Here is an 8,254-nt window from a genome sequence, read left to right as displayed (position 1 = left end):
TCTCTGGAGAGTCTAGAGATAGGGACCATGGACATCCCCTGGAGTTAGACATCGCTGTGCCCCAGGGACCCTGGGCCAGCAAATCACTCCGCCCCTACCTTTCAGTTTCCCTAGAATAAGCTGAGAGGTAGGAAACAGCTGAGGTAGCTTGGGTTTCAGGTGAAGGAGTCAAGCGTGAAGTCCTCAGTCTCTTTGTACCCAAGACCAAGTTGGGAATATAAATGCTCCTGAAACCCACTTATGTCCGCTTTAATAAAAAGCCATTATTTCAAGAATCTGATGAGCTTGGAATATGTGGGTGTAGGTGGGGCTTAACAAGGGCACAAATAAGTAAAGGACCCAGAGCCTACCCTCAGGGAGCTTACAGATCTGGTGAGGCAGATCCAAACACCTGAGAAGAGGGGAGCCAGCATTCCGGGCCAGCGATGACTCACCCTAAGGGGCTTGGGGCTGGAGGGAGGTTTGCTGAGAAGGCAGGCTTTGCGATGGGCTTTGAAGGCCAGCTAAGAATTGATGGGGGAAGGCCAGACATGGTGGCTCACTCTTGTAATCCTAGCACTTTGCAAGGTCAAGGCAGGGGGATCACTTGAGATCAAGTTCGAGACCAGCCTGACCAACATGGTGAAACCTTGTTTCTACTGAAAATACAAAAATTAGCCGGGTATGGTGGCGGGTACCTGTAATCCAAGCTACTCTTGAGGCTGAGGCGGGAGAATCGCTTGAACCCAGGAGGAGGAGGTTGCAGTGAGCTGAAATGGCACCATTGCACTCCAGCCTGGGCAACAGAGCAAAAACTCCATCTCAAAAAAAAAAAAAAAAAAAGAATTGATAGGGTAAAAGGATACTGAGAGGCAGACAGTGCAGGTCTTGAGTAAAAGTGCAGAGCTGAGAGCCTGCTGTACTCAGTAAGTCAGAAGGGTCAGGACTGCTTCATTCACCACTGAATCCTGAGTGCCTGTCCCAGGCCATCTCCACGCTTTCGAGGCCCTACTTAATAAATCACTGTCAAAGAATGACAGGGTGGGAAAGTGGTTGGGAGACAGAATTTGGAGGGGGCCTTAAATGCTATGCAAGGAAAAGAAGAAAAACTTACATTTAAAAATACTGGCTGGGCGCGATGGCTCACACCTGGAATCCCAGCACTTTTGGGGGCTGAGGTGGGCGGATCACGAGGTCAGGAATTTCAGACCAGCCCGGCCAACATAGCAAAATCTTGTCTCTACTAAAATACCAAAAATTAGCCGGGTGTGATGGCATGCGCCTGTAATCCCAGTTACTGTGGAGGCTGAGGCAGGAGAATTGCTTAAACCCAGAGAGGGGGAGGTTGCAGTGAGCCGAGATCGCACCACTGCACTCCAGCCCAGGCAACAGAGCAAGACTCTGTCTTGGAAAAAAATAAAATTAAATTAAAATAAATAAAAATATGGCTGGGCACAGTGGGTCATGCTTGTAATCCCGGCACTTTGGAAAGCCAAGGCAGGCAGATCACGAGGTCAGAAGTTCGAGACCATCCTGGTCAACATGGTGAAACCCTGTCTCTACTAAAATAAAAAAATTAGCCCAGTGTGGTGGCATGCACCTATAGTCCCAGCTACTCGGGAGGCTGAGGCAGGAGAATTGGTTAAACTGGGGAGGCGGAGATTGCAGTGAGCTGAGATCATGCCACTGGACTCCAGCCTGGTGACAGAGTGAGACTCCATCTCAAAATTAATTAATTAGTTAATTAAAAATACCTACTATTGGGTGATGGGTGCACCAAAATCTCACAAATCACCACTAAACACTAAAGAACTTATGCAACCAAATACTACCTGTTCCCCAAAAACCTATGGAAATAAAAAATTAAAAGTAAATAAAGACCGGGCATGGTGGCTCACACTTGTAATCCCAGCACTTTGGGAGGCTGAGGTGGGTGGATCACCTGAGGTCAAGAATTTGAGACCAGCCTGGCCAACATGGTGAAACTCTCTCTCTACTAAAAATACAAAAAGTAGCCAGGCGTGGTGGCATGCGCCTGTAATCCCAGCTACTTGGGAGGCTGAGGCAGGAGAATTGCTTGAACCTGGGAGACAGAGGTTGCAGTGAGCCGAGATTGCATCACTGCACTCCATCCTGGGCGACAGAGCCAGACTCTGTCCCAAAAAAACAGTTAAAAAAAAAAATAGCTACTATGTATTACATGCTTTATATATTATCTCCTTTAGTTCTCACAGCCATCTGGTGAAGGGAGAATTATTCTGACCACTTTCTGTAGGAGGAAATAGATACTCAGAAAGGGAAATTTAACCAAGAACATGGAACTCCCAACTGGCTTGACCTTATTCAAATCCCTCTGCTGACTCTATAACTCATGATCTTTCCATACACCACAATGACACTTAGAGCTTTGTTCTTTAAGTAACTAGGAGCCCCTGAAGGATCCACCATCAGTTATGCATCATACATTTGCATATTGTTCTAAAGCACAACGAAGTAGACATAGGATTGGGGGGAAAGGTAGCTGAACCTATGTTCTCAGAAGGGCTGAGAGGCCACAAGGGAACACCTCATAGCCCAGGATCAAGGTGGGGGATGCTCCTGATTCACGCTGCTGCCCTCAGTGATGCTGGTCCCTCTGAGCCATCCACCACCCAACTGGTAACCATTGGGTGACTAAGTCTCAAGTGACCAGTGACAGGCAAGGAAGGACAGAAAACCTCTGAGAGATGAGTGACAGGGCCCATCACCAAGGCTGATGCACCTAGGAAATGATGGAGTTTGGGGACAAGTTCCTGCTTAGTCCCCTGCAGGGCTCTTTGTCCTCTCTTTCCTCCCTCTTTCTACCCCTGTTCCAGTCTTTCTCCTTTTGAGAACAGAACATAGGCCAATTGAAAATTAATTACGATTTTTAAAAGTAATGTTTTGTGTTTTTTTCCTGAATAAGTTATTCAGCATTCATTATAATATTTGGTATTAGAAAATACCAAAACAAACAAAGAAGAAAATGAAAACCACTAGTAAATTCTACCCAAAAGAGAACCACTAGTAACATTTTGATGCATTTCTTTGAAACTGTCTGAGGATCTGAGTTTACTCAGCTCTGCCTGCCTGGCCTCAGCCCCTGGAGACTGGCTGGGATGGAGGAGAAAGCTTTAGGAGCCAGAGAGGATAATGGAGGAGACGTGAGGGGAGAGGTGGGGAAGAGACAGACAAGGAGGATGCAAGGGACAGGAGTAAAGTAAAATGAATGCTATAGCAAATTACTCCCTCCCCTTATAAACCTCATGTAAGGAAAAAAAGAAAAGAAAAAAAAAATTTTTTTTTTTTTTGGTCTCCCAGGCTGGAATGCAGTGGCACAATAATCCTGGCTCACTGCAACCTTCGCCTTCTGGGCTCAAGCAATCCTCCCACTTCAGCCTCCAGCATAACTGGGGCTACAGGCATGCACCACCCAGCCCAGCTAATTTTTGTATTTTTTGTAGAGAAGGTGGGGGGTGGGGGAGGCAGGTTTCCTATGTTGCTCAACCTGGTCTTGGGCTCAAGTGATCCGCCCACCTCGGCCTCCCAAAGTGCTCTGATTATACCTGTGAGCCACTGTGCCTAGCCAGAAAATATATATAGATATATAATATATTATATTATGTTATATCATATATATATATATATATATATATAGTGTGTTAGGGAGAGAGATGGCGGTCATCATAAGGTGAGGTTGGGTACTAACTCTGGCCTCAGAAGGCCTGGGGGTGGAACCACATTCTAGCAACGTAGGAGCCAGGAGAGAGAGAATAAATCAAAAGTAAAAGCTGCCAAATAGGCCGGGCGCGGTGGCTCAAGCCTGTAATCCCAGCACTTTGGGAGGCCGAGACGGGCAGATCACGAGGTCAGGAGATCATAGACCATCCTGGCTAACACGGTGAAACCCCGTCTCTACTAAAAAAAAATACAAAAAATTAGCCGGGCGAGATGGCGGGCGCCTGTAGTCCCAGCTACTCGGGAGGCTGAGGCGAGAGAATGGCGTAAACCCGGGAGGCGGAGCTTGCAGTGAGCTGAGATCCGGCCACTGCACTCCAGCCTGGGCGACAGAGCGAGACTCCGTCTCAAAAAAAAAAAAAGCTGCCAAATAGTTAACTTCATTTAAATTTTAACAACAACCCTTGAGCCAGTATTACCATCTTTTTTACTCCTTTTCTGAGACTGAGTCTTGTTCTGTAGCCCAGGCTGGAGAGTGCAGTGGTGCAATCTCGGCTCACTGCAACCTCAGCCTCCCGGGATCAAGCAATTCTCCTGCCTCAGCCACCTGAATAGCTGGGATTACAGGCATGTGCCACCACACCCAGCTAATTTTTGTACTTTTAGTAGAGATGGGATTTCACTGTGTTGGCCAGGCTGATCTCAAACTCCTGAGCTCAAGTGATCCACCCACTTGGCCTCCCAAAGTGCCGGGATTATAAGCGTGAGCCACCCCACCTGGCCAGTATTATCATCTTTTTACAGAAAAAGAAACGAGTCTCTAATAAGTTGCTTCAGGTCACATAGCTAGGATGCAGCAGAGCCTATAGCAGGCTCTAAAGCTGCCATCTTTGCTCAGCGCTCTTCAGTCTCCCAGAGTTCCCAGAGTTCCCACTGGCACCCAAATAAAAGCCCCTAGAGTCAGGAGCTGCAGACCGGGCACATGTGCAAGGACTGGATGACTAATTGTTGCCAGCGCAGCATCATGACCACCCCTCCACCAGCCCCTACCCCCTGAGCCAGGCTGACCCAGCTCTTTTTCCCTCTAAATTTGTCATCTCTCACTGGGGGAGATGAGGGCATGTGTGCGAAGGGTTAGGACATGTGGCTGGCCTGCCGCAAAAAGAGAACTTGATCTGAAAGGAAAAAAGTGGGTTATTTGTCTTGCTTGCTCCCTTCCTGCAAATTGGTTTCCCTCTCTGTCCACAAATTGCGGCAAAAGAGTTTTACAGAAATATTTTTAATACAATATTTTAAACTATAGCAAATGGGAGTAGGGTAGACCTCTGAGAGTATTTTCTAATGATCAGGGGCCAAGGGGCTATGGATGGAAGGCAAAAGTTTGCGGAGATTTCTAAGCTCAGGAGAAGCTAATCTTGAAGCCATCACCCACCTCCTCTGACAGCCACCCTTACCCTGTGGAGGCAGTGCGCAGGGAAGCTGGGGAAAGAAGAAAGGGGAATCCTGGAGGGCAGGTATAAGGGCAAGTCTGGAGTCTGAAACTGGAAACTGGAGGTGAGAAAAACATGATCTGTAACCAAGTTAGGGCTGGCCCCGACTTTGCCCTTGATCTGGAGAAATGTGGGAGTTGGTGGTGTTAGCCTCTGACCTGTTTCCTCCTCAGAACCCCGAGGGAATCAGGAGATAGGGAGCTTTCTTTGGCGGAGTGGGGTTGAATTTTTAAGCTGTTACCCTGGAAACCTCTGTTTTTAGGAGGACTCCCCTACATACCCACAAACACAGACATACACACACACTTCTTTAATTACTCATAATTTCCTAGAAGCCATATGGGAAGTGATGGTCAGGACTGTGCACAGCTGGAACCGGTTAGTGGCCAGGGAAGTGGGAGGGGCTTGGGTATGGCTCAGGGCCAGGGCCAGCACATTCTGTTCCCATGATGCTCCAAACTTCCTCAACCCCCATATGAACACTTCCTGGCGTTCCCACCCACCCGCCACTGCAGCATGCACACACACTGTATCGGGCACTGGCCTGCATCAGCTTAGTTGAGAGGACGTCAGATCCAAATCCAGAAGTTCTTCAGTTTCTGCCAAAGTGTGAGGGAGACCAACATCTGCTCCCCTTCTCCATTTCTCAGAAAAGGGTGCTGTCCCACAGAACTCCCCTGGAAATGGCAACTTTTCTCTTCTTTTTTCTATTTCTTTTTGTGTGTGTGTGAGACAGAGTCTCGCTCTGTTGCCCAGGCTGGAGTGCAATGGCATGATCTCAGCTCACTGCAACCTCCGCCTCCTGAGTTGAAGCGATTATCCTGCCTTGGCCTCCCGAGTAGCTGGGATTACAGGCGCATGCCACCGTGCCCAGCTAATTTTTGTATTTTTGCTAGAAATGGGGTTTCACTGTGTTAGCCAGGTTGGTCTCAAACTCCTGACCTCAGCCGATCCACCCTCCTTCACCCACAATCTTGGCTAGCCGCAACCTCTGCCTCCCAAAGTGCTGGGATTACAGGCGTGAGCCACTACCCCCAGCCTGGAGACTTCTACTGGTGGTCTTATTCCCCAGCACAGCACCTGTTGCATGAAGGGATACATACTAGCCCCTGGGACAAGGAGGAGACTAGAGAAATAAGAAATGTCAGTGTTCTCTCAGCATCTGGGATGATAGGGAAATGAAGGTAGCACAGGGGTTTTTTGCTTCTTCTGGGAATGGCAGCCTTTTCTTTCAAGAAAACCAAACTGCTTTTTCTAAGGGAGGTAGAATGTGGGTAAGCACTTTGCCCTCTTGTCCTCACCCTGTGACACCAGGAAACAGGTCTGTCTTGACGTTGGGGACTGTCATGGGCCTGGAAAACCCATGTTTGGTTCCTTTTTTTTGTTGGCAGAAGGGCTTGATAGGGGATTGGCAAGGGGATTGACAAGGGAAAGAGCCCAGCACTGACCTCTCCTTTTTTTTTTTTTTTTTTTTTTGAGACGGAGTTTCGCTCTTGTTGCCCAGGCTGGAGTGCAGTGGCATGATCTTGGCTCACCGCAACCTCTGCCTCCCAGGTTCCAGTGATTCTCCTGCCTCATCCTCCCAAGTTGCTGGGAGTACAGGCATGTGCCATCATGCCCCGCTAATTTTGTATTTTTAGTAGAGACTGGGTTTCTACTAAAACCCAAAGGATGTCAGACCCAAATCCAGAAGTTCTTCAGTTTCTGCCAAAGTGTGAGGGAGACCAACATCTGCTCCCCTTCTCCATTTCTCAGAAAAAGGTTCTGTCCCACAGGACTCCCCTGGAAATGGCTGGTGGCTTTTCTTTTTCTTTCTTTCTTTTTTTTTTGGTGAGACAGAGTCTCGCTCTGTCCTTACCTTGGGTGAGAACAAGAGGGCAAAGTGCTTACCCACATCCTACCTCCCTTAGGAAAAGCAGTTTGGTTTTCTTGAAAGAAAAGGCTGCCATTCCTAGAAGCAGCAAAAAACCCCTGTGCTACCTTCATTTCCCTATCATCCCAGATGCTGAGAGAACACTGACATTTCTTATTTCTCTAGTCTCCTCCTTGTCCCAGGGGCTAGAATTTATCCCTTCATGCATCATGGTGAGCCACTGTGCCCGGCCTGACCTCTCCTTTTGAAGAGGGTAGTAACTAGATGAGGGAGAGAAAGTTGGGAAGGACCTAGCTCTGTTTGTGCCAGGCCAGCAACTGCAGAGAGGAGTGTTGGAGTAAGAAGTCTGTCCTTGATGGCAAAGGGATGCCTTGACACCTGCTTTGATGGGGTGGGGGGTTCTCCCCAACCCCTATTTTGCCTCTAAATTTCTTAAGAAGGATACTGGGTGTTCACCAGTGTGTTTTTATTCTTTTTTAAATGGAATTCATTAATTTGACCATAGGGGAAGGGTTGATGCTGTGTACAAGTATATCTTGCACATAGGAAGAAAGAACTAAAAGGTTTTAAAGTGGTTTTAAAGGGGCACAATTCCAAACTCAAACTGGAATTGAGCTGTGTGCAACTTTGGCACAATGAGCACTGCTGCTCAGCTGTGAAAGGAGTGTTTGAAATGTGAAATAGGAAAAGATAACTGAGAAAAAAGACTGTTGATCCTAAGGAGACTGTTTTCTCAGATTTTTTATCTTTCTTTACATTCACTGGTTTGGTTTGTTTTTTTTTTTTTTTTTTTTTTTTTGAGACGGAGTCTCGCTCTGTCGCCCAGGCTGGAGTGCAGTGGCCGGATCTCAGCTCACTGCAAGCTCCGCCTCCCGAGTTCACGCCATTCTCCTGCCTCAGCCTCCCGAGTAGCTGGGACTACAGGCGCCCGCCACCTCGCCCGGCTAGTTTTTTGTATTTTTTAGTAGAGACGGGGTTTCACCGTGTTAGCCAGGATGGTCTCGATCTCCTGACCTCGTGATCCGCCCATCTCGGCCTCTCAAAGTGCTGGGATTACAGGCTTGAGCCACCGCGCCCGGCCACATTCACTGGTTTGGAACCTCCTTCACTGTGCGTCTCTCCAGGGGAAACAGAATGTGAGCTGGTGCCTTCACACAGCCCCACAAACTACAGAGGACATTTTACAGGGCTAGTGTCACCCTCCCCAGTGAATTCT

This window comes from Trachypithecus francoisi, unplaced genomic scaffold, assembly GCF_009764315.1.
Source record: "Trachypithecus francoisi isolate TF-2019V2 unplaced genomic scaffold, Tfra_2.0 Lachesis_group11, whole genome shotgun sequence".
Lineage (NCBI taxonomy): Eukaryota > Metazoa > Chordata > Mammalia > Primates > Cercopithecidae > Trachypithecus > Trachypithecus francoisi.
Note: the sequence above shows the minus strand (reverse complement) of the source record.